The sequence below is a fragment of the Anser cygnoides genome, chromosome 2 (assembly GCF_040182565.1).
Source record: "Anser cygnoides isolate HZ-2024a breed goose chromosome 2, Taihu_goose_T2T_genome, whole genome shotgun sequence".
NCBI lineage: Eukaryota > Metazoa > Chordata > Aves > Anseriformes > Anatidae > Anser > Anser cygnoides.
Window position 1 is genome coordinate 69782787 of NC_089874.1, and position 27717 is coordinate 69810503.

A 27717-nucleotide genomic window follows, 5' to 3' on the forward strand; every position below is an offset into this window, starting at 1 on the left:
GTCAGCTGGCTGAGACTTTTCTACCTCCATTGTGGCTAAAAAATTTCAAATACTTTTATCTTCAACTTAGACAGAAACCTGGGGGAGGAGGGCAGTGTCTCACCTTGGATTCGTACTTTTTCACCACTTATTCAAGGGCATTTTTTCCCTTTCATATCCACATGCCATATCCATGTAGTTTTAGGGGGAGTTATCTGCCGTTGGGATCAAGAGTAGATGTGGGCACATTTTTTAATTAATATATTCAGACATTGGGAAATTATCTTTATTGCCACTCCCTCCTGTTGCCATGGTTTCCAAACACACAATGGTATTATTAATGTTCAGCTTAACACTTCTAATGAGTACCTGCTGTTCCCTGTGGGTCAGGTTTTTTTGGATTTATTTTTTTCCTAACAAAACATTAATTGAACCATGGATTGCAATTAGTGTTATTAACTATTTGAAATGACTGCCCACCTTTTGCCCTTCATTTGACATTTAATTTTATTTTCAAGAAAATTCCATTTATTCTAGATGGAAATCAAAACAACTCTTCAGCCCACAGTCCTCAGTATACATAAGGGAGACTAATTAGTAAGTGGAATAAAGCAAATTGAAACAACAAGTTCAAAATAAAGCAGGCAGATTCAGTATTTCATAACAATGAAGTAGGACAGCCCTTTCTGCATACGAAGTAAAACATTATTTTTCCTGTGGAAACAACAGAAAGTGGAGACAGAGACAGAAAGATTTTTCTAGAACAAGGATATGAAAGCATTTTGAGCATGCCTGCCTCAATTCATTTAGGATGAAGAGATTCACCAACTTCCTTCACAATAGAATTGGCAACTTAAAGCAAGACATGTTCATGAAAGGAAGTTTGGACTACTTTTCTCAAAAAACAATAGCCTTTTACTCTGATTGAAAGTATTATAAAGACCAAAACCTGCCAACATTTTCCAATAAAATACTTTCTCGTTGCAAAATGCTAATTCAGTGAACTGTACTCAAGGAAGAGAGATTTAACTGACAAGTTTGTGTAAGAACACATTTAAGTATTTCATTTAAACCATATGATTTCAGCTAATACAATGAAAACATTTTGTTTGTGTGCTAAAAACTCACATTTCTTTTGGAATCCCCCTTAACATTTTTTATTTTTTTTTCCCCATTTGGGTCATACTTTCCAATCATATAATTAGGCAAAAAGTTTTGGCCAGTTCTGATCTCTATATCGTCTTTAATTTTCAAAGCCTTCTTTAAAAATACACTTTTGGTGTGTTTAAATAATGAAGATCTTCCTTATAAGCATTGCCTCCAGTTCCCAGCTACCCTCATAGCTTCCACACACCATCACACATCCTGTGATACTAAGTGCTACAAGCACAAATTAAAGCTGCTAACTCCTGGATAAGCAAAACACTCAAACAAAAAAGTTTTTTTCTGGATTTTTTTTAAACAAACAAACTCCTTCACCAGGATCTTGACTGTTTAGTTCACCCATCTCTGCTTTGCCTATTGACTTCTGAATCTTGACAAAATTCAAGCAATTTTGACTCAGAAGGAGATCTCAACCATATTGAATATTTCTATCTTTCTATCTTTCACAAAAACAAACAGGCAGATTGAAATAGGACTATTTTAGTGCTGCTATCAAGGAAATTATTGCATTATGAGAGTGCAACTCATTAGTCAGCAGAGAATCCTTAGGGAACCTTCATGTGTATTTTAACCATAGGAAACTTTCATTCTGAGCTTCTGCCTTCTTGACTGACACCTCAAGACAGTGAGCTTTGGGACAGCCTGTAGGATGCTACTTCCATAATTCCACTGCTCATGAAAGAATTCATAAAGTGAGATAAGAAACTCCTTGCTTGTAGTTACTGAAAGTCAGTGCTGCAGCACACTGCTTTGCTCCAGTGGCTCTTCCTACACTGGAAAGCATTTTGCTTTGACAAAGAGATAAATGGGGAAGGGGAAAAACATGGCATAATGCTGATGTGAATAAATTCTGGTGACTTAAAATTATAACGATGCCTCTCTTTATGCCTCCCAGAAATAGAAGGATTTATAGCTGCTTTATAGCTGCAGTAAATCAAGCAACAGATGAAGATGTGCTAGAAATGGTAACAAGCTGAGCTGTTTCTGTGGGGGGACTGGGAGCGCAGATTCAGATTGCTGACATGTATTCACAAAGTGAACGTGGAGAGCTCTGGCATGCTCCTACCCATGAAATAAACCCTAGCCACATCATTTGGGCAGGATGGGTAGGAAGGAGCAGGTGGCATAGCTGCTTCTTGCTCACAGATGCCAAAGCCAAAGGGATGGAGCATTCCTTCTGCTGACAGCAAAAGAAAAGAAACAGAGAAATCTGCTACTAAAAAAGGGAAGGGAAGGGAAGGGAAGGGAAGGGAAGGGAAGGGAAGGGAAGGGAAGGGAAGGGAAGGGAAGGGAAGGGAAGGGAAGGGAAGGGAAGGGAAAGGAGAAAAAAATGGGGGAAGAGGTTAAATTTATTAGTTCACTGAAGAATTCTATCTTCCTATCACGCAGAACAGATATGCTTACCTAAATGTCAAGATATACATTATGACATTATAGACTTCAGAACAGGATGGACTGCTCAAGCATAATGAGAATAACTGAACTCTGTTGATCTTTGCATGTTGTTTTTCATTTTCTGAAATACTTTTATCTATCTTTGTATAAGTAGGTACATATTTATAAAATGCATATCATATATATGTTACATACACATAAATATTAAAATATTTTTTCTCCTTCCTTCTTAAATAGTATGTTTTCAAAGCAAAGGAAACCTAACCATCAGAAGGAAATCAGTCATACCTCCCTTAGGCCCAATACATTTATCTTGTTAAATAAAACACCTTTGCAGGGGGGAAAACATCCAGAGGGGTATAATTCTCCTCACATGTATTTTTCTGTTAGAAACCCTGCATTGATCTCCAATCTCTGAATGGATTGCTTTGTTGATCAGTTTGAGAATTGTCAGGAGTTAGACACCAGTCTTACTTATATAATGTTTTTGAAGTCCCTTTCAGAAAGTCAGGTGTGTTCTTTCACTTTTATATTTCTCAGTGGCAGAATAGTTCCTAGAAATCTTCAGTTACAATTATGCAATCCCTGTTGTATTCTAGTCATGTCCTGGGCAGCATCTGCCCTACTCCATCTTCTTCACAAGGACTGAAAAATGATTAATTGAAATTTAGTAAGTTTTTAGATAACTCATGACATGAAATGGAACACAGCATAGTCTCTTGGCTGAACTGTTCGACGGAAGTGAACAAAATAAAAATCAGTAAGCATTATTTCCATTACTAGAACTGGCAGTGCTGACAATACATTGTGAGAGCTTGTCCTTCCAGCAATGACTGGCTATTTCATCCAAAGTAAATATTTTTAGGATTGTGATATAAAAGAGCACTTTTACAGATTCAAGTACTAATGAATAAACAACATTCCAAGGGTTTTTTTTTTTTAATATTTTTTTGCAGTTGTTTTTTTGTAAGTAGTTGCATTATACCAAGATGAGGGTGTATGGGTGTATGCTCTGACCATAATACCCTGCTTTTAGCATGCACCTCCACTTGTACTGATTGCATGAAATAAGTAAATGTATGCTGATTATATTTCACTGTGGGAGAAAATACAACAGTTACGGAATTAAAAAAAAAAAAGTCTAAACTATTTAAAAAGAGATCATCTGCATCTAGCTCTCACACAGCCTTTTATCACTGAAAGTTGATAAAATTCATAACTAGCCCAAAGAAATGCTCACCGCTCCATCTCGACATGGAGGGTGACTGTACCCCATCAAAGCTCATCTTCAGCTATTTTTGAATACTGATAAGACCATTCCCTCTTCAACAAGATGGATATGTTCCTCTCTACTAAAGTTCTAACCAATGTGAGTATTTGTTGCTGAGGCTGTTTGATGAGGAAGGCTTATATGTTTCAAGAGATGATGCACATGCATCTATAAATCCATCAGGAATAGAGGGTCACCGCAATAGAGTGTCAAAAATACAGCCTCTAAACAGCAGCGTAATAGGGACCTTATGAAAAGTGAGAAGTTCAGTTCATATCTCAAACTTTGATTCTTAAAACTTTTTAGCAGAGTTGTTCCTCCCTCTTGTACCACAAGGAAGAGGGTTATCTGAAGAATGTCCACTTACCTTTGCTTATATGCACTGCTGAGAGACCTGGTGAAAATGACTCTACCTGCCTTCTCATGAGCATTAGGGAATAACTTCTGTATTTGAGCAGTCAAACACCAAGTACAAGCAGCTAAACCAAGTTTCTCATTCTGATGGAGAATTTCACTTAGATCTGAAAGTCACAGAGGAATCTGCTTCATCAGTGACTTCAGATTTTACTTGTATCTTCTGTCCAACCTGGTGTCTCTAACTTAATATAAACCCTTACTCTTTGATAAGTCAGATATGATATGGTTATGCATACAGCGTCAGCATGAGGCTTATTCTGAGAAGAAGAATGTGACGCTTGTTAAGTAACATTCAATCTATGAGCAATCTGAATTTATTATTATTATTATTTTTATTATTTATTTTTTTGCAACACAGAGACATTCCAGTTAACTTCTGAAGTACAAGGGAAGGTCTAAGGGATTTTGCATATTTTAAGTATAGCAAGAATTTTCATAAACTTGCTATAAAATAATTAAAGCTTATTACCAGTTGTTCTTGGAGAAACAGTTGAATAGAAGTAAGATGCAATGTTGTACTTCCAGACAAAAAATTACCATTTACATGGAAAAAATACTCAAAGAGAGGAAACCAGTTTTGACAGAACATGATACATATAATTTGCTTGGCATCATTACTTATACTTGGGAAGCATAATTACTGAACACAAATCTATATTATGTCTAAAAAGTCAGATACAAGCAAACACATTCAGTAATCCTAGATGCTCTGCAATGCATCAGTAGTTCAATTGCCACATGGTTTCTTTTTGCTTTTCCAAACAGTAGAATAGCATACAGTTAAAATGTATTGTAACCCTTACAGGTGGCTCGCATGTTAAACATTCCTCCTTTAAGACACTTAGTGCCAAGAGTACGCCACAACTGCAGAAGGCCTGTTATTTGCACTAGTTCTGCCACAGGAAGCTGTATGTCTAGTTATCATGAACAGTATGCTTAAACAGTTGGACGTAGGACATTATTAACTGCCACTTCAGAGAGAACTGAAATCAAGCTTTGTATGTCCAAGACATGAATGCTGGTGAAGGATAAATACACTTCCATTTAATGACTGTCTGGTTCCAGGTATACAACAGTTTTGTTAGGAAACTGAGAGCGGACTCTGGAAGCAGAGAAGAAAGATAGGGCTGTGCTGAGTGAACCATGGCTGAATGAGATCTCGCCAGCCCTCCATACCTATAAAATCCAGTCACAATCTCAGTGCAACACTCTTAACTCCGTTCTTCACACTGGACTGACACAATTATTCTAATCATCCATGACTATTATAGATTACAAGGAAAGGAGAAAATCAAACGGAAGTTTTGTGGAAAAGAGGACTGAGGTAAGGCAGAGGTGTGCTGTCTGAGATGTAGCTGAGAAAATATTTATGGACGGAGAGAAGAGGTTATGCACTGAGACACTGGTTTGTGGCTTTCCTGCTGTTTCTCGCTTTTCTGCAATTACTTTGACACACATCGGGTGTATAGCAGCAGCTCTAACTCTTTCAAACAGGTTCCTGTGTGTATAGTACAGTAAGGCATACATTGTTGCAGAGGGCAGCTTTTAAGTAGGCATAAATCATCACAGCTTTGCTAAAAACCGTGTAATCTCTATATAAATGGCTTACATACTCAACTAGATAAATTGATATCATGGTAGTGAAATCAACGAGTTATGACGAATGGGTTAATGCAGGTTTATGTCAATTGAAGGACTGTCCTCCTTCGCCCTCCCCTGCTTCTTTCCTAAATTATCTATCATTTTCAAAGTTTAGGCAGGCAGATCAAAATGTAATTTGGGGTCAGCATATGCAGGCACATACAAAATAAAGTGCATGTTACACCTACCTGAGTACCAACAATGATTCTAGCCACAGAGAGGTCTCATCCTCTTGGTGCATATCACTCATTTAATCCAAGTTCATACCTCATCCTTGTTTGACAGGGCGAAGCATCAGGGTTGCACTAGAAGAAACATGAATTTGAAGTCAATCGGGGGGGGGGGAAGATATTTAGATATTATCAGAAATGCCTTACCGAAAGTCACCAACTTTTACCAACAAACTCCAAAATTTTCTGTAAATTTAAAATTTCTGGAAAACCAAAAACAAAACTCCGACAGCATATTCCTGCAATGGAATATTTTGAAAGGTCAAAATGCAAATGACATATGCAAGACATAACTGTCTTACAATAGATTATTAGGAAACTAGAAATTAAGGAACATGTGTTCTGTCCCTAGTCCTTCTTATCTCTTTGTGCCTTGAGCTGTAAGATAAAAGAAAAAAAAATAGACTTTACCAAATTCCTTATGTTAAACAGTAAATAATGTTGTCTCTCACAGGTGTTTTACATCATTTTAAAGTCAGAATAAACACAGTACAAATGCAATATGTTTGACAAAAATATTGTAACATTTTTTGCAGCTATTTTTCTGCCGCTATGATTTCTCACACATGATATTTTGGAGGAAACAGGAAGCAATGTTTTTTCACTTTGCTCTCCACTGTGACTAAGCAGCCCAGCACTTCTCTGGGATTATTCTTGTGAGCAAGTGTGTGCAAAATTCCCTCAGAATAGAATTCTTCTGTTACATAATTTACAGCAGTTTTCAAAATTACAAATGACTGTGCTATTCGGAAGGAAGGGGCAAGTATGAGATGAATCAAATCTCTCATGTACTGAATGTGGAGACCTCAGGCTTCAATAAGATTTTCTCAGCTATCTGAACCAGCAATAACTCCATTGAAGGCTCATGCCTGCATAAAATGGAGGTATAACCAGCTTTAGTTGCTTTGGAAATCGTAGAACTTCCCCTGTCAAAAAACTTTCATATCAGTGAAGAAATCTGTAGTGCATTACATTGCTTTGAAGTCTGTAGTACAAATCACTGCTACATGTTTGATACACGACAAACTGGTTTTCAACACATTGCCAGTTGCTTCCAACCATCGCTTACCTAACATGACCTAATTTATAGTTACTGTTATTGCATAATATATTCTGATATGCTTATTTCATAGGTATCCTCCCCACAAATGCAAAGAACAAATAGTACTTAGTATGCAGGTTCTCAACATTAAATCACAAAATCACAGATCTGTTTTTTTTTCACATCAAATATTAGGAAAAACATTTGAGCCTCCTATTGAAAGTTGCATGAATGGGCTTCTGAAATGTCCTACAGTAAAAGTAGTGTTTCATGATTACTGACTAACATGCACATGCAATTTTAGACAATGGAAGATAGTATTGTCATTTCCCATGTCAAAGTGAGGGTCTGAGAAGGAAAAAAGTATTTTGTTATGCCAGGAACAAAAGACCTGCTGACATAATTAATGCCTAGATTTTTTTTTTCTAAACCAAAGGAAAATTAAAACTTATTTTACAATTGAAAAAAACTGATGAAAATACACAGCTAGTATGCAAACACCTTACAAAATTTAACTTTAAAAAAAAAACGTTTACTGTTTTTGATTTTTCCATGTTTAATAGACTAATGTTCGCTATCAAGATTTGAAGATTCTGTCATATTGCTCCAAAATATACTACTATTCTTAATAACCCTGCTTGCCAAAGGCAGTAAGAACACTGTCTTTAGTACATGGCAGAATAGCTAACGTATCAGTCTGAAGGCTTTTTTCAGTTTGCAGTTGAACAAACGTTGAGTGAGTGTTTTTATAATGCTAGCATATTTTTTAGATGTTTTTATAGTTACTTTAAATCGGATTTTTTTTTTTTTAAGACTGTAATGTAATTTAAGACATCTGATCCTGACAAGATCATGCCAGCTTCTTTGAAGATAGGAGCAATACTTCACTAGACTCCAATTAGAGGCTTCACTGACTGCAGTAAGGCTCCCTAGTGAGATTTATACCCAGCGTGTGGCATAATGACCACATGGACAACAGGGTTTCTTTAAGGATCAATAACTTCAACAACCACTTTGTTGAGGACAGGCTCCCTTAAACCATTAGCTCTACAAGCGGTACTTTCCCACCAGCTTAGTTAACAACTTTGCCTGGCAACAGCAAATATTTAGCAACTTCCATGTCTTAACGGTTGGAGAAAAAGCAGTTTGAGACAGCAAGGCATTTTTTGAAGACTACTAGAAGTATTTGGGCTGAAATATTAGGCAAAAGGCAAGCTTGAAACAGCTCTATCAGATACACACAGAGATGAGACATTACTCTGCATATGAATGCTAGTATACATTTGGCACTTTTGTACAGCTAAGCAACTGCACTACAAAAAAGTCTTCACTTATTATCTGACACATTGGTTTTCTGGTTTCGTAGATATTTTTCGGAGCAGTGTTTTTTTTTTTGTTTGTTCATTTTTTTGTGTGTGTGAATTATTTTGGTGCGATATATATACTTGTAATAAGGCTTTTACCCTTTTCCATCTTCAGCCAAGATCTGGAATATGCTCTTTCTCAGAGTATCTTTAGACTTCAGGCTGTCTGGGGATCAGGTTTGGTTTATGAACAACCCTGAGATAAAATATTAGCTGTACCTTGTGGGAATAAAAATGTTGTTTTTGCAGAGTTACATTGTTTAAAGGTAAGGAATGGGGTATTGAGATATGCTTGCAGTGATAAGAAAATTTAGCAGGCGACCTTGTAAAATGCACACAACCAGACTCCTTAGAACAATTAGGTGAAAATCACGGTGTCAAGTCAGATAAGTGAAGAAACATTACCACTTCAAACAGTAAAAAAAGTCAAAAGAAATTTGAAATTTAACAGGCCGGCAACTGAAAGCCATGTATTGTCTGTGAAGCATCGGATAGGTTGTGAACCTGGATTACCCAGTCAACGGGGAAACAGGGGAGGGTCCTGGTCATCGAGAAATAAAGTATATAAACCGTACTGTGTGACTAGGAGGTGCGCTCCTGCTTGTGGGATGCCCGCCATTGCAATCGCGAATAAATTACTTCACTGAGATCCTCGCCTGAGCCTAAGTTATTGGCTACAGAGTGTTTCTCACAACCTTCATAAGAATTACCTCTCAGGTGGAAACACACTGTCTACAGCTGCAAGAAACTGAAGGAATAGATTTCATCTCATGCTGTTAGCAAAGCCGTGTCAGGGAATCACAAAAAGGAAATGAACTACAGTTCAAACATGAATGTATCACCTGCTACACAGCTCCCTCATGATGCAGATGTGTGATCATCATTGCCTACACTGCTTGTGTGACTTGAGGACAACAACAGTGCAAGCAATATACTGGGAACTTGATTTCAAATCTTTACTAATTAGCACAGTCAGTGTAACCTAATCAAAAATCTTCTTATAGAAAAAGCATTAAATTTTTCATTCAAGCCTTAAGAACATGGGAAAAACACAGAAAGCAACACTAATATGTCCTTTCAATATAAATATGCACCAATTAACAAGTTAATGAGACAGTCAATCTGCTATTAGGATAACTCCAGCTAGAATAATTGTGACAGAGAAATGTCTGCTGACAGTGCAAGTTCCTTGAGATGTAACACAACTCAGCTGTGTTCATCACCCAAGCAGTTAGGGTTTGTTTCTTCACTGATAATTAAGAATTGGCTGTGTATTTGGCAATAGGTCAATGTAAGGAAGGAAGGAACATAAGAATTTACAACCTGAAAGTTGCAAATTTGCTCTTCTGCAGGACAAATCCTCCAGTGTTTCCCTCTGCATCTGCAGGTATAGCAAGAAGAGTGTGAAGTGAATTGCATGGTTGGCACTTTATTGAAAAACAGAAAAGCAGAAGTCTCCTCCCTTGCCTACCATGCACTGGGCATTGCCATTCAAGAGGCTAACATCACAGCATTTCAAGTCCCAGGTTATTACTGTGGTTACTAATTCCTAAAATTGTCACTTGAATGGGAAAAGAGGAGAGATCACTAAGCCTGAGTACTTTTCACATTGGGCAGTGCAGCTCCTTCCTCTCCTGCACAGCCATGTAGCTCTCCTCTGAACATATTAGTCTGTCTGCTTTCATTACCTGCATCTTTCAGGAGCAAGAGAGCAACTAGTAAGAAACAAACATGAGTAGAAATGTGTGGGTTAGCTTGACAATTTTAACTAGCTCTGTGGTGTGAATATTTTGTCCCAAAGATAAACTCCTACTGGTTTCATGAAAATAGGTAGTCCTTTGGAAGTCAGAAATCCTCCTGATGCGTATCATAGACCTGTACATATCCCATACACAGCAAACACACACACTTCTTAGACTTCAGACAATCAGCTCTAAAGGTTTTTCAGGAAGCTGGAGGGGAAGAGACTGAAACAGGAAATACTTCTCAAATGCTGCATTGGGGAAAAGGCAATTGTACAGAACATTCACTAATGAACACAATTTCAAACACCTTGTGCTCGGGAATGCATCCTCTTTTTTCACTTTAACTAGACTCCTTTTCTGCAGAGTGTCAGAGGAGAGCAACTGTTATTTGCAACTGTTATTTGCAAGCAAGACTGCGTCCCTGAAGGAAATCCACGTCAGGCTGGTGTGCTGCAGCACTGAAAGGACAGACCCTCCTGAGGAAGGGCAGCACTGCTACACACTGCAGCCGGGCTGGAAGTGGAGACCTCTAAATTCAAGGCTGATTATTTTACTGTTAACTGGATTTGAGATGCTAATGTACACTGGGAAAAATAATAATTAGCCAGCAGACTATAACCCCTCCCTTTCTGGAGGTCTACCGACTCCACATCTAAAGAAATCTTTCAGTTATAGGGTAGCTCATCTTGGGTTCAACAGGAAACCTCGAAAGGCTCCCTTCTGAGCCGGCTGCCTCCAGCTTAGACACTGAATAGCCCTCTCATTCTGCAAAGCCTCTCCCTCTCATTGCTCACCTAGCATGTGCCAAAGTGAAGGGTGCGCATGGCCTTTTCTGCATCCTTGCAGGGCCCTTTCTGTGGCCTTTCAACTTCCCCTAAGCCTTGCAGCCACAAAACCTCTCCCTGTGAGAGCCAGTCAATCTAAGTCACAGCACCAGGCGGTAAATCATCCTACAGTGAAAAGACCTCTTAGGCTAGTCACAACAATAAAATGCAGGCTTGAGAACACTAGATAGTGGTGTGGTTGTTTTTTTTTCTTCTTCTTCCAGGGGAATGGTGTGGTTGTGTGGTTTGGGGTTGTTTTTATTTGTTTGTCTGTTTTTAAAACAGTATGAGATTTAGATGAGGAAACTATAGTGTTGAATTATGAGAATAGAGTGTGGATTTCCTGCAGCACTCATTTGCTGCATGACTGACAGTTCCTGTGTAACTGGGAGAGGAGAAACCACTAACTAATGAAATATTTGTGGCCGTGACAGATAGCAGGAAAAGCCATGAAGATATCTATCATCCAGGGAATAGTGTGACCTATACTAAAAGCTATTTTACTTACAAATGAGACAATTATAAAACAGACTTTACAAAAGTTTGGGAGGTAGGAGCTCAGACATGACAGTAAGCATAAAAGACAGTTCATCTGAAAAGGAGAGGAAGTGTAATTAACAAGAGGAAGCACAGCCTAATTTAATTTGTGTGTAGGTGGGAGTAGTACAGAAATCTGCTGAGGAAGTAGTTTGATTCAAGTGACAGGCTTGGAAGATATATGCCTTGTTTGAATATGGCAGAGTTAATAACTGGAAACAAACAGCAGCCTCTTCCTTCACTGTGGCACTTTGGGGAAAAAATAATCTGAGGTGTGGTATCAGACGACATGAAAATAGATATTAGCTCAAGTTTTTCACTGCTTGGCATAGCTAGATACTGCTCCACTAGGGTTTCTAGCAAATCCAATTAAATAGAAAAATAAATAAATACATAAATAAAATAGACTATCACTTTTACTTGAAACATTCAGTAATTCACTATTTTTTTCAATTAGAATGTTAAGTATCAAAATATTTACTTTAAGAATTAGAATCCACAGATCATAAATAAGATAACATTTTTTATTATTGCTTATTTGAGTTTGGAGGCGATAACAACCCCAAATGGCATCACTGGAATTTTAAGGGACCACTATAGAACATTCTTAAACTTCTTACCACTACCAATTTGGTTATTAAAAATCAAATTTGCATATAAACCTATTGGCTGCACCTTGTTTTTTATGTATATATCTTCTGTTGTTCCTCATCTTTCACTGTATGTTCGCACTTGACTTCATTTTGCAGAATGTATCCATCTAGTGAATGTCATTTTTATCCTATCCTTTACTCTCTTTCACTATCAAAATATTATTTGGGTTTGTCCCTGTACACAGCACTAGATTACGTTGTCCAAGTTCGTTGTCCACACTGAAGAAGACTATGGAAACATGGAACAGAGCAGAAGAGGCCTGCAGAAGTGCTTTGTTGATTAAGAAGCTTAATCTACTCAGTTTATCAAAGTGAAGACTAAGAAGTAATTTGTTCAGTGTGTGCCAGTACATTCACATCATCAAAGTGTTTAATGGCAGGGAGTTGCTAACAAGAAGGTAAGAAAAATAAATTTGCTCTATGTTACAGACAGGCACATTCAAATTTGAAAGACCACTTGGTCCCCCACTAGTCATGGCAAATGAACATTGTAGTCAAGGACAACCTTATGCTTTTTCAGTTCAGTTACACAGCTGTAAGTTTTTCTTTCTTTGGTCATATTTAGTTCAAGACTTCAGAAAATCAGTTTGTTTCAAGGAGTGGCTCAAAACAATTTTCATATTTGACTGTGGTTAGGTCCCTGATTAAAGGCTATATGTTTATCCTGGTGGTAGACTTACCATCATACATGAAGACAAATTGTCCTGCTATAAAAAAATCAAGAAAACATACCTATACCCAAGCTTCTGTGGGAAACTATTTAGGCTGAGAACATGAGGCAAGGGAATTTGAACCACCTAAGTCACACTCTTTTGTCCACATTAGGCCATAAATAATAAAACATGAAACTTTTGTGCTTTAGCCAGACATCTCTGTCAGAAAATTTACCTCAGGGAAGATAGGCTGGCTCTTGGAGAGTTTCTCTCTCTGATCGGAGAGAGACTATCACTTCCTTAGCACAACTAGACCTTCTGTCCATCATTAATACCCATGGCATCCAGTTCAGACATCTTGAGAAACGAAGTATTTGCCAAACCAGAAGTGTGACAAAAAACAACAAATAAATAAAATAATAGTAATAATAAAAAAAAATCTGGCTAAAACACGCTGGATTGAGACAGAATGCCCAAATCTTGCAGTTTCCACATCTGCCAGATTTCAGGACTTCCTTCCCAGCTGCAGTATAATCAACCTGGAAGCATTTTCTGTCCTCTTCTTCCAGAACATGTAAATATCTGCCTCCTTCTCCTTTCCTGTGTCTACCATCAGAGTCCAGACAGTTTCTAATGTATCTCTGCTCCTAGAGAGTATGGTAGCAGCAGGTGAGAACTCTGTTCTTAACCAAACATCTTTTTTCATTTGCAGAGCAGGCAGGAACATTGGATACCTTCACTCTTGGCATCATGGATGATCAACAAGGTCTCAGGTGTTCTGGCTAGCAAAAATATTCTTTCCCCCTACAAATCCAGAAATAGGAAAAGTAACCTAAAAATGTCTGAAAGTACACGTTCTATTCTTTACTATATCATAGAATATCCCGAGTTGAAAGGGACCCATACAGATCATCGAGTCCAACTCCTGGCACCACACAGGTCTACCCAAAAATTCAGAACATGTGACTACGTGCACAGTCCAAATGCTTCTTAAACGCCAACAGGCTTGGTGCAGTGACTGCTTCTCTGGGGAGCCTGTTCCAGTGTGTGACAACCCTCTCAGTAAAGAACCTCTTCCTGATGTCTAGCCTAAACCTCCCCTGCCTCAGCTTGACACCATTCCTATGGGTCCTGTCACTGGTAACCAAGGAGAATAGATCGGCGCCTTCCCCTCCACTCCCGCTCATGAGGAAGCTGTAGACCACGATGAGGTTTCCCCTCAGCCTCCTCTTTTCCAGGCTGAACAGGCCAAGTGACCTCAGCCGCTCCTCATACGTCTTCCCCTCTAGGCCCTTCACCATCTTTGTAGACCTTCTCTGGACACTCTCCAACAGTTTTATGTCCTTTTTGTACTGTGGTGCCCAGAACTGCACACAGTACTCTGGCTGAGGCCGCACCAGTGCAGAATAGAGAGGGACAATCACTTCCCTTGACCTACTAGCAATGCTGTGCTCGATGCACCCCAGGATACGGTTGGCCCTCCTGGCTGCCAGGGCACACTGCTGGTTCATATTCAACTTCCTATCAACCATAATCCCCAGGTCACTCTCTGCAGGGCTGCTCTCCAGCGTCTCGTTGCCCAGTCTGTACGTAAAGCCAGAGTTGACCCGTCCCACGTACAGGACCCGGCACTAGTTCTTATTAAACTTCATGCGGTTGGTGATCGCCCAGGTCTCCAATCTGTTCAGATCTCTCTGCAAGGCCTTTCCACCCTCAACAGAGTCCACAACTCCTCCAAGTTTAGTGTCATCAGAAAATTTGCTCAAAACATCTTCTAGTCCTACATCCAAATCGTTTATAAAAACATCGAAGAGGACTGGCCCTAAAATGGAGCCTTGGGGGACCCCACTGGTGACCGTCCGCCAGCCTGATGTGGCCCCATTTACCACAACCCTGCCCGTCAGCCAATTGCTCACCCATTGTATGATGTTTTTGTTTAGCTGTATGGTGGACATTTTGTCCAGTAGGATCCTATGGGAAACCGTGTCAAAAGCTTTACTGAAGTCCAAAAAGATCACATCAGCTGGTTTCCCTTGATCGACTAGATGGGTGATCTTATCATAAAAGGAAATCAAATTTGTTAAACAGGACCTACCCCTTGTGAACCCATGTTGGCTTGGACCAATGACTGCATTGTCCCCCACGTGCACTTCAATAACTCCAAGGATCATCTTCTCCATAATTTTACCAGGCAGTGACTGACAGGCCTGTAATTGCCAGGGTCTTATTTCTTGCCCTTCTTGAAAATTGGTACAATATTTGCCAGCTTCCAGTCTACTGCGACCTCTCCAGATTCCCAGGACCACTGAAAAATAATTGAGAGAGGTCCCGCGATGATGTCAGCGAGCTCTCTAAGCACCCTGGGATGAATCCCATCCGGACCCATGGACTTGTATGGATCCAGGTGAAGCAGCAAATCCCGCACACGTTCAGGGTCGGTTGGGAGTTTATCATTCCCACCATCATGGTCCTCCAGCTCCAGGCACCCTGGGTCCTGAAGACCATCATCAGCATTGAAGATGGAGGCAAAGAAGGCATTAAACATCTCTGCTTTGTCTATGTCCTTGTCTGTGAGGTGGCCTTCCCCATCAAGTAGTGTACCTATGTTTTCTTTGGTCCTCCTTTTTCTGTTCACATATCTAAAAAAAAAACCTTTTTTATTGTCTCCCACAGACCTAGCCAGCTTCAACTCTAATTGGGCTTTGGCCACATAAATTTTCTCCCTACAAACGCGAACAGTGTCCCTGTATTCATTCTGCATTGCCTGACCCTGCTTCCAGCAGCCGTACATTTTCTTTTTCTGCCTAAGCTCCAAAAGAAGATCCCTGGTCAGCCAGGCCAGCCTTCTGCCCTGCCTGCTTGACTTCCAATATTTTGAAATTGCCACATCCTGTGCTTTTAGGAGGCACTGCTTAAAGACTGACCATCACCGATGGACGCCTGTGCCTTCAAAAGCAGTTTCCTAGGGGACCTTGCTAACTAGTTCCCTGAGCAGCCTGAAGTCTGCTTTCCTCATATCTAGGGCTGAAGTTTTGGTAGCAGTTTTCCTTCTGTCACCAAAAATTTTGAACTCAATCACTTCATGGTCACTATGACTGAGACGGCCGCCAATTGCCACGTCCCCCACAAGACCCTCTCTGTTCTCCAGCAACAAATCTAGGAGGGCTCCTTTCCTAGTTGGCTCCCTTAGCACCTACACCAAGATGTTATCATATAGGTTCTTTATGAACCTCCTGGACTTGGTCGTGTCAGCTGTGTGGTAATCCCAGTTGATGTCTGGCAAGTCGAAGTCCCCCATAAAGACAAGGGGAGTTGATCTTGAGGCATCTCTTAGTTCCACAAAGAATAATTCATCAGCATTGTCATCCTGGCCAGGTGGTCTGTAATAGACTCCCAAAATGACAGCCCCTTTATTTGTTCGTCTCTTAATCCTTACCCAGAGTCTCTCAACTTTGCCATCACCAATTTGAAGTTCCACACAGTCCAGCCCCTGCTTCATGTACATTGCCACCCCCACACCTTGCCTACCCTGCCTGTCTCTCCTGAAGAGCCTGTAACCATCTATTGCGACATACCAGCCACAGGACTCATCTCACCAGGTTTCACTTATGCCAAGGGTATCGTAGCTGTGGGACTGGCCCAAGACTTCTAGCTCATCCATTTTATTCCTCATACTGTGTGCGTTTGTGTAGAATCACTTCAAATGCACCTCACTGCACGCAGCACCTTGTGGAGCAGAGCGAAGGACCTCACTAGCACACAGTCCATCTGATTCTAGTGTGCCATCCCTTAGCTTATCACCGGTGGGCCTGGTTTTATCCCTTTTCCCCCTTCGACTCTAGTTTAAAGCCCTATCTATCAGCCCTGCTAACTCCTGAGCAAAAATCCTTTTCCCCCTCTGAGAGAGGCGCATCCCATCTGGTGCCAGCAGACCCAGTGTTGCATAGACCTTGCCATGATTAACAAACCCAAAGTTCTGCCGGTTGCACCAATCCCGAAGCCATGTATTAATATGAAAAGTCTGCTTGTCAACATTGATCCCCCCTATCAGAAGGACAGAGGCAAACACAACCTGTGCCCCCGAACCTTTACCTAGTCATCCCAAAGCCCTGAAGTCCCTTTTGATTGCTCTTGGACTTCTCCTTGCTACCTCGTCATTACCATCCTGAAAATCCAGTAGCGGGTAGTAGTTGGTGGGTCGTACCAGGCGAGTGACTTTCCTAGCAATGTCTCTCACCCGAGCCCCAAGGAGGCAACAGACTTCCCTGTGGGTTGGCTCCAGATGGCATATTGGGCCCTCTGTCCCTTTCAGAAGGGAGTCCCCCATGACGATGACTTTTCTTTCTTTCTTGACGGAAGATGTAACGATGCGGGGGGGTAGGATGCCTTGCCTTAGGCACCCTCTCCAACTGGGATGGGCTTTCGTCTACATCGTTGTTTTGACTGTCGTGTTCTAGAGCTTCATACCTGTTATATAAGGGTAGATGGGAAGGTGAGGTGGGCAGAGACAGGGCTCGCCTACCACCCTGAGCAGAAACCTGCTTCCATTCCCGCCCTTGGCCTAGGTCCCCTCCTACTGCCTGGCAGGATGAGGGAACTTTTGTCTTCTGTGTAGCAGGAGACACTTGTGTTGTGGCAGGCTCATGAGTCTGTCTCAGAGTGGGCAGAGTATGCTTCCACCAGTCAATTTCCCTCTCTGACTCCCTTATGCTCCTGAGCCTACTCACCTCCTCCCAAAGCTCCGCTACCTGGCTGAGCAACTCTTCAACCTGGGCACACTTCCCACAGGCATACCCCCCGCTGCTGCTCTCGGATACCGACAGAAGACTCAGGCACACCCTGCAACCCAAGACCTGGATGGCCATGTGTTTCCCCGAGACCTCCGTCTGAGTAGCCACATTGGTGACTGTGGCTGGAGAGGCTGCAGAGATGCAGAGGCCATGGTTTTCTGCCTGGTGGATACCATGGCTGGGCTTTTCATGAGTAGGTTAAAAGTACAGTTGGGAAAGACCGCTGCAAAAGAGCCTCCCTCCCTGCTTGCAATGCCTGCATGAACTGCTGTGCAAACTGCTGCACCACACCCTAACTGCCATGCCACGCCCTGTTTGCCCAACCTGTTGTGCAAACTGCTGTGCCACGCCCTAACTACCGCGCCACGCCCTACTGCCATGCCACGCCCTGTTTGCCTGTCCTGTTCGCTGCACTCCTGGTCGCTCGCGCTCCCTAGGGGCTGCCTTTGAACAGTAGGGGAGGGGGTGCTGCTGTCTCCACCCACACCTCGTCAGCCTCCCTCCAGTGATGGCTGCCAGGTCCTGGCAGCTCCTTCGGCTGCCTCAAGTGGCCTCGATCCCCTGCTCCGATGCAGAACACGTCTGCCCCGGAGCCAATCGCCTCAACTTCACTTGTTATGATTTCATACGACTTCACTTGTTAAGATTTCATCCATTATCACGAGTTAAGCATGTCAGAGCACTTTCAAATACCTGGTGAATTTTTCCAGAAAGTAATGTCAGCCTCTTTACTTGTGGAAGCAAGGACTGAAAATATTTCTTAGGAATAAGATGGCTTGTTCTCTGCTCTTACTATGTAAAATCCACTGAATTTGCAAGAAAACATATTCACCATTCAAAAATTCTTCCCAGTTAACTGAATTAACTCAAATAATGCTGAAACTGCACATGCTCCTCTGATCATACAGATTTGGGGTATTGGTTTTTGATGTTGTTCTTCTTCATTTTTAAAGGACCCATATTTTAAGCACTGCATCCCAAGTTAATGTCTCATTAACTCAAGGCAAAAGGGTAAAATAAAACAACCACCTCTCAAACTCACGGTAAATGCCAAGATCCATATCTGTATAGATTTAGTACACTATCTTTAGCCCATCTGTTAGAAAATACAACCTCAAAAATGCTGTGAAATTGGAGCAAGCAGTGATCTACGGCAGTAAGCCTGTACTGTGCACATCAACCTGGAGGAGCCCTGCCACAGCCAGGCCAGCTGGGGTCAGCAGGAGCTGAGCAGCGGGAGCAGTCTGCCCAGGGTGGAGATGGAGCCCCAGATGTTGGCGACAGAGGCAGGGCGATGCCCCCCATATTTGTACCAGAGGAAGCATGGAAGGAGCTAAGCCAGGTCTGCCGTACACTGCCTTGTGTTACAGTAAGGTCTGAGGATTGGACAGCAATCTGCAGGCACCCAACGAGTTCCTGTAAGGAAGTGTATATCCACCATTATTCACCTGAAACGCAGTAGCGCCTAGAGCTTTGAAACAGGAGAGGAAGTAAGCCTGGCTCCTTCATAAAACAATTTAGACAGTTCCTCCCCAAGAAAACTTACTATACAACATAAGAAAGAGAGGAAATCAGCGAAAGGACCTCCCAACAACTGACAGAGATTTAAACAACAGCCCAAACCAGCATTCTGGCCCAGAAGTTTCCTGGGCTACTCTTCCTCTTTAGTTGTTCTGTATACATGCACTACATTTTTGGTTAAATTGCTTTTAAGTGGATATGAGCCACACATTTGAAAAGGTAGTTATTTAGGCTCAGGATTAACAAAATAAAATTCATCCAGTTATGTCAGTATTTTGGAAAAAAACTGCATAGTGCCAAGCTCCATACAAAAATATCACATTTGTCTCTGCTACAAATTGAATAAGAAAACGTCTAGTAATATTTGCAGCCTGGCCTTTAATGTAATGAGACAGAAGTTTATAGGATATGAAAAGAATTTCTTATTAAACAAGATGAGATGTGAACAACTCTTGTTGCATTTGTCAAATGTTTGGAGTATGGTAGCTAGAATAAGTTAATGGCAGAAAATAGATTTGAGGATGGTACTGAACAGACACAACGGGGCAGACCAACTGTGTGAAATACCAAGGGCTGGGATGTGGCTCAGTGTTAACAGGCAAGGAGGAGACACATCCAAAGTGACACAGCATTTTCTGACCCTGTAGATTAGCTGACCACATGGAAAGAGAAATAAAGATCAACAAGACAATACATTTCACAATGCAGAAAGATTAATACATTCAACCGCTGGGCATTTTCTGTTTTCCATTCTCCAACACACCTTTTGAAAAACACTAAATACTTCTGTTCTTAGCTCCTAGCTCAGCTCTGCATGGAGGGGAGGCAGAACTCTCCCTTTAATAACAAGGCTGATGTCTCCTAGCAGGAGAAATCAGCCAACCTGAAGCAACTCCTTTGGCCAGATCAAAAATGACAAAAACTTGCAGGTCCTTCCATTACTGAGCAAAAGCAGGCTCAGGGCAGGCAACAGCATACATGACACCATTTGCAACATGACTTGGGACAGCAGTTACAATGACAGTAGAAATGCCACAAGATACCTTCATGACTGGGGACAGGAATGAGTTCCCTACAGTACAGCCCAAATGACACAGAGAAAACAAAAATAAACCCATGCCAGACATAGTTGCTGTCTTGTTCATAGATCAGGTAGCCCACGTGTGGTTTAAAATAAGGGATAGCAAAAACCTACCAAATCCTTTCAGAGTGTTTGCATCAGTTCCCAAAATAATGGAGATGAAACAGGATAGCTATATTTTAAGAGATGCTCTTACTTGTTACTTGTTACCTGATTCTAGGTGGTCTAGGAATGACATTTTATCTTTATCCTATTCTATTTCCTGTGAGAACCAAGAAGCAGAGAGCATGATTTCTGTATTTGACACATCTTCCAAGCAAACAAACAAACCTCACCATTGATTCCAATTCAATTTTTTCCTCCCAGAACAGCCTTACAGCCTTTATCTATTTATTTAATAAATGCCTCTTAAGTACACAAACAAAAAGCATTCTAGGAATTCCAGGAGCAACAAAACAAATGAACTCAGTACCCCAAGAGATTTATATTTCTAAGTGGATTTTGGCATGTTTGGTAAGAGATGAATGCTGATGGTTTCCCCTCTAAAAGCATTAACAGGATTTTTCTCTATTACCCAGCTGTCAATTTCTATGCCATTTGCAGGAATATAATTGTTGTGGGTTTTGGTGTTATTGTTCGTTTTAAGACTTCTGCCCCTCTGCCAAATGCATCTAGAATTGACCAGTGGCTCAAAAGTTAATTGCCATAGTCTGACAGACACGTGCATATACACGTACAGCACTCCTTATGCCTCATTTCCTTTGGAAGCCCCAAAAAAGGAAAAGAAAGAGTTGCATTTAGTTTTGATACCTGAGAATAAATACATGACCTTATGGAACAGAAGACTAGAAATAAAATAGAAGACTAGAAGACTAATTCATCTTTTACCTGTTGGCTGACATGGACACACAACTGTGAGCACTACGAATAACCTTTCTTTCACATTAAAGCAAGCAGCTGTCATCTCTGAGAGCTGCTTACTCCAGTGACATAAGCAAAGGATTGCTGGTTATTGATTCCCTTAATCACAAACCCAGATAGTGAATAAAATGTCATCCTGATGTGCTGAAATCTACTACTGAGCTTAAAGTAAAAAAAAGAGAAAGGCTATTTTCAGGGACAGAGAGGGATTAAAGAGGGACTGCAATCATGGCAATATAAAATCAGGATCAAGGACAACATGCAACTATTTCTAGTGCTCAACTAAACTGCAGAATACATTGGCTTAGTGCTAGGAAACAGCTCCATCTCGTGTTCTGCACACAGAAGTTCACAGTAGTCTCATAAAAAACAACACAACAAATAAAAAAACCACCAACCACCATCGCACAGCTGCTGCTTTAGAGTCTCTGCAAAGAGGAAATAAAATTCAAGCTTGTGTCTACAAAATTAAATTTTCTTATGAACACATTTAAATACCCCTTTTATCTGCTGGGATAGAGCATTAGAAAAAAAAAGATTCAAGTAGGTGCTAAAAGACGTTCCTATTTGTCAAGCCATCATCTGAAATAACAGTGTGGGTTGTGCTCAGCTCCCCCTAAAAAACTTTCATATGGTTGGAATGGAAATCTGTCCTATATCCTGTGCTGCAGGCCCTGTTCACCATTTTATAGCATGCTTTAAAGCTTTTACTCCATAATATGACCATGCTTGGGTGCTTTCCCTTTCTCTCCCAGAGACCTCCAATAATACAGTAATCCCACTGAATACTTTGTGACATTCAACAGGAGTTTTGACATAAATTTTACAATAAAGTTTTCCCTTCTAGCTAAGCAAAAGAAATTGGAGAACTGGGGTACAATTCTCTTGCCCTTCCCAACACAGAGACATACTACTCTTTTCATCTTCTGCTGCACTACATCATGACAGAAACTGGAGGGGGGGGGGGGGGGGGGGATCAGTATGGGAGATGTGTCTGTGAAAGTGTTACCTTCTGCAGAGAAACACTACACACCTGGTTCTTGTGAAGCATTCCCAAAATACTTGGAAGACTGCAATCACCTGTGAGACTACATACAGCAAGAGGTAAAACCAGGGTTAAATATGCTGTAGCATTAGGAGAAAGGCAATAGAAATAACCTGATTTGATCCAAGCACAAGGCATCCTTTTAAAGAAGGGACAGCTCTGTTCCCCATCAAGCAGCCTGTGTTACATCATTTAGTGACAAGACAGGTATAGAATTCATGCTAGACAGCATCATTTCACTCTTTTCCCAATTCACCTACATGAGAGGACTTGTCCTATCTATCAGAGAGAGCAGTGGATAAGACCTTCTTTCTGCCCATTCAGCATGGCAGAAAGGAGCTTTGATGCACAACTCTGAAAATGAAGATGAAGTAAACATCTGTGGGCAAGGCTAAAGGGCAGTATGCCTCCATGAGTGGGAAGGTGAGAGCTAAGCTACATGCAGAACTCAGGACACTGATAGGAAAGTGAGGTTGTACTGAAAGAACAAAGCGATTCAACCACATTACAGAATGGCATATCACCAGAGCAGTAAGAGCAGGCATTTGGGTGATCACTTTCAAACCCATCAAGAAATTTTAAAGCTACACCCTTCCACCTGAACAGGCAGTTTGGTGGTCTGTAAGGCTGAGATACAAATGCAAAGGGAGGATGAAAGCTCCAGCAGCTTCTCCATTATCCCATCTGTGCTGTGAAGCCACCAGATTCCTCGTACTTTGTAATGTAGAGGCCAGCATGGAAATCATGGCTCCCATTCCCATTTAGTACAACCTTTGCACCCCTCCAGTGCCTATAAAACAAGAGGTGTACTTCTAGGGCATTAGGTGACAACCAAGACCTACAATTCATGCATTGACAGAAGTAAATGTACACAGATAGGACTTTGTGAAAATCTTTTCATATGATATGGCTGTAACTCAACACTTTTGTGCCTGGTTTTGGAACAAATGCATGAGCAAATGCAGCTTCTTCAGTGTGTGGGTGCAGGCTTAGGGTTTCCTTCAATTCACACCCATCCACACTGGAATGGGAACCACAGCAGGTACTTACAAGATCACAGAGAAGGGCTTCATAGAGATCCAATAGTGCTCTTTACTGCTTATGTACCAACTGCCTTTATCATTTGCCTTTAAACAGTCTCCCCATATGCCTTTATATCAGCGTTTAGCCTATACTGGAATAACATGTCACACAGCATTCAAATAGAAGGCATCTCACTTACGAATGGGAGATGTTCAAGTACTACAGAGGCTGGCAGAAAGAAAAGGGATCCTAAAGGCTTAATTTATCTGTCCATAAATTGCATTGGAGATGGAGGGATGGATGCCAGTCATTCAATACCACTCGATCAGCTTGCTGGCAAAGGCAAGAAAACTTACACTGAGTATCTTAAATCTTTCAAGAGGCACAAGCAGTGCACTACTTGCACTTGCGTGCTGGAAACCAAGTGCCACCCTGCTGGTGGCAAATCATACCCTCTTGTGGAAGTATATTTGCTCACTGGAGAAGAGCCAGCTTTCCCAGCTGCTCCCAGGAGTAATGTGGGCTGAAATCCTCCTCGTATCCTTACAGCACTCATATGGTAGTGCTGGATGGGGTGTGGGGTCCTGGATATACTGGATGCAACATGAGCCTGTTCTGTACCTTTTTGTTGCACAACTGGAGTTGAGTGCAGTTGCTGAGCTATTACTTCACATCGGAGGAGTTAGCATGATAAAAATTGAGCTCTGCAGATCTGGGAGGTTTGTAGTCCAATATGTCACATCGTGCATTCAGACAGACACTGAAAAGAGTTATGCTATTTATTTCATAGCCTGGGAAGGTAAAGAACACTTATCATCTGCATTAAAATGTCCAGTGACAGCACAAGGCTGGTTGGTCTGTAAGGAGCAAGTGTGAAGTAGGTGCCCTCTGAAAATGTAAGAAAACCCAGCAGGTTTGACCACCCACCTGTAAAACTGCAACATTGGCTGATTTTATTCCGATGCAAAGTAACATCACTTCTCTTCTCTTTCTTTTCACTCTTAGCAAGAGTATTCTCAGCTAAGAGCTCCTCAGCAAGCATAACAACAATTTATGAGCAATTACCTATTCTTATGCCTATGAAAGAGGACCTGCCTTCTGCTGTGCCACTCAGATGTTATGGGGTTAGAAGGATGGCTTCGCAATGGGAGCTCATCTCATTCCAAATACCACTCCCGAGGTCTCTGGGAGCAAATCTGTTTCAAGGGCTGGCTTTATAGTGGATTAAAGGAGAAGGGAAATATTCTTGCAGCTCCTGACAGCTTCCTCTGAGAATTAGCACTACAATGAAGCAAACAGCTGTATGAGAATTCCCTCAAAGCAAAAATCCTTACAGCACATAAAGCAAAACACTGTATAAAGTTAAGCCAGTTAAAATAGCAGTACAGTCTGTCTGGACACTTCTGCTGAGACACGAAGTTTTCACACAATTTTTATGACCCTATTCGAGGACAGCAAGATGGTGCAGAGACCAGTCAGGGGTAAATCCAGGGAGGTGGGAAGTAAAAGGCCTGCATTTCTCAGAGCAGCGCACAGAGCTGCATTGCTAACCTGTGATCTCCTGGAGGAGGAGGGCTGTGTCCTATATGGCACAGCCTAACGCAGGGCAGAGCAGGCAGATGTCAAGCTGAGCATCTCGCTTTGACATCACTGCACTCAAGGCCAAACTAGCTTTTCAGGGGAAGGATGAGCTTTCGTCTGTGACACTGAATTACGATTAAACAGCTTGACCTATAGCTCCCAGTTCACATGCTCCTTGTGAGATTTTGGGTAAATCACTTTGCAGCTTTGGTTTAACTCTCCGCTGTGATTACTGGTGCTTTGTGTCCCTGACCAAAGCTGGCCAAGCAGCATCCAGACCTGATCTCAGTCACTACTGCTGCCTCAGAGCATGCACTGGGCCAAACCGACAGCCCAGGGAACTCCCGCAGAGGGAGGGCCTGCTCCCTGGATCAATCCTGCAACAAGCTCATCTAATAACCTTGTTGATGATCATCTACTCTTCTTTTTGGGTAGAAGACAGACCTTTTGAGTCCACCAGGTGAAACATATAACTTCTAAAGGTTATTCTTCTGCAGGTGGAATTTTGAAAGAGCTGCTATTAGCAGCAGGTGTATGCAGCACAGCAGAAAGCAGATCACTTTGAATGACAGACTGGAATCCACATGGGTATAGCCCTCTCTTGTAAGTGGGTGAAAGTGTTCTCACCTACAGGAATAACAATTCTTGCAGCTTCAGGTTTTTAAATATAAAAAAATCTTGGAAGTAGGGTTGGTTAAGTAGTTCAAATAATGAAACTCTCCAGTGTACAATGCTATCATTTTAGATAATGAGACATTTCTCCATTTTCCAAAAGGTTAAAGACAGACTATAAATTCTGCATCTAGCAGCCCAGGGAGGCTTCTCTTAATAGCCCCAACAGCCATCATTTCATTGTCTGGGATGCATCAGGATCAGTTAATGCTGATGAACTGCAAGGCTTTGTGCTCAGAATAAAAGCAGGGGCAGTGAGGCTTCATGACTTGAAGCTACTACAGAGCTTTCAGCAAATAAGGTGCGGGAGGGGAGGGGAGGGGAGGGGAGACAAAAAAAACCTGCCAACAACTAATACAAAACTAGTAAATAACTACAAAACATTTGCTCAGAGAGGAATGTACAAGGTTATTATCATACTACATACTACATACAGGGCAATCTCTGCAAAGCAGACTTTATGGGTCCACCTGTGTTTCACAGAGCAGGTGGCAATGCTGCCCTTTAGGTGCTGGCAAGCCAGAGAACCTGTGCCTCAGCCATCTGGAACTCCATCAGCACACACTGATGCTGGAAATATAATGCACAAAGATTTGCATGGTTGATTTTCTGCTCTGTGCTTTGGTGAGGACAGCAGAGACGAGCAGCCTTGCCCTGCTGACCATTTGTGACAAGAATTTACTTGGCAACAGAGACCCTCAGGTGGCCAGATGAGACCAGCCATCTGTTAACTTTGAGGCTGCAGCCAGACACTGCATGAAAACGTAAAAATTAAAACAAAATAAAAAAAAAATCAAAGAATGGGCAGAGAAAGAAAACGATTAGCTGTGCTGCATTTTTTTTTATTATTATTATTTTTTCCCAAAAATAGAGGGCGTCAGTCCCCCATTCTGTCCATAGCCTTGGCCCGCTGCAAGCCCAGTTTGATGCTCCGGAGGCTCTCAGCAATCCCCTGAGAAACTCAAGGAAAGAACCTGCAAATATTTAGGGCTTATGAAGGAAGGAGGAGATAGGACTTGGCCACTCACATTGTAGCTGTTGGCACAGGTCCACCTCTAAAAGCCTTTCGAGCATTTAATGTCCTGGTCTGGAAACAAAATCAGCATCAGGTCATGTAGTAGAAACTGTATCCAGTGTTGGTGCAATACAAATAAACACAATAAGAGGGGACAGAGTCCAGCAGTAGCAGCACCTCTGCTCTGAGGAATGACGCTGGTGTCACTGTCACCATCTGCTGCCCCACAGCTCAGTGCCCCCCAGCTGGGACATTGGAATGGCCCCTTCTGAGAGGGGACTGTTTTCATTGCACAGCAGACATCAGGGCTGTGGGGACGTGCCTTGTCCAGCGCCACAAAGTAAGCCCAGGAAAAAAAACAGAAACAGAATCCACGTCTCCAGAGTACCTGGCACTAATGCCATCATGCCACATCCACGTGGGCTCCTTTCCAGAGCATCATCTCTGTGCCCTGACAAGATAATCAGACATTTTCTGCTCAAAGCACTGGCTATATAACAAAGACCGTGTGTAACCCAAGCCTCCACATGGCCATTTCTGACATGAGAGACTGGATCTGAGTGGCAGATCTCTCCAAAATTAGTCTCAGCTAGTCCCCCAGCATCAAACATTAGCTCATGTTAGCCCATCAGTGCTGACACTCAGGAAAATGTCAGGTGACATTTCAGGTCTCAGCTTCAGGAACACAAACGTTTTCCCTCTGAGCTCCAGAAAAATCACAAATGCAGCCAAGCCCTATCAGGTACTGAAGTTCTAGCTCAAGGGAAACAGGTAAAACATTCTCCTCAGAAAAGACGAAAATTTGATTCGAAGTGGCAAAGGAACTAAGGCTCATGGTAAGTTCAGAACAAGCAGACAGCCTTGTGATCTCATACTGCATAAAGAGATCAGTACCTGCTACATACATAATTTATGCTGCTGAGTCAGACATGTCCCAAATTTGCTGTTTTAACTATTAAAGCAAATAAGAAGAAAAAAGAAAAAAAGAAAAAAAAAAAGCCCATATATCTAGAAACAATACCATTCACTGAATAAACAGATCATTTGGGCAAAGCTTTGAAGTGGTCAAAATTATTAATTAGGCCCTATTTTTCTATTGACAGGAATTGTACTTGAAAACAACCAAAGCTTTGTTGAAATAACTGGTGTAAATG

The 27717-nt window shown here is 41.6% G+C and overlaps 1 long non-coding RNA gene across 1 annotated transcript in view; it reads right to left on the reverse strand.

Moving 5' to 3' along the window:
* LOC125181366 (uncharacterized) overlaps positions 1-27717 on the reverse strand; it is a 137218-nt gene that overhangs the window by 66710 nt on the left and 42791 nt on the right. Inside the window, exon 2 of the long non-coding RNA XR_010829407.1 lies at positions 6055-6171. This is a non-coding gene — a long non-coding RNA (uncharacterized lncRNA). The remainder of the gene's footprint in view (positions 1-6054; positions 6172-27717) is intronic.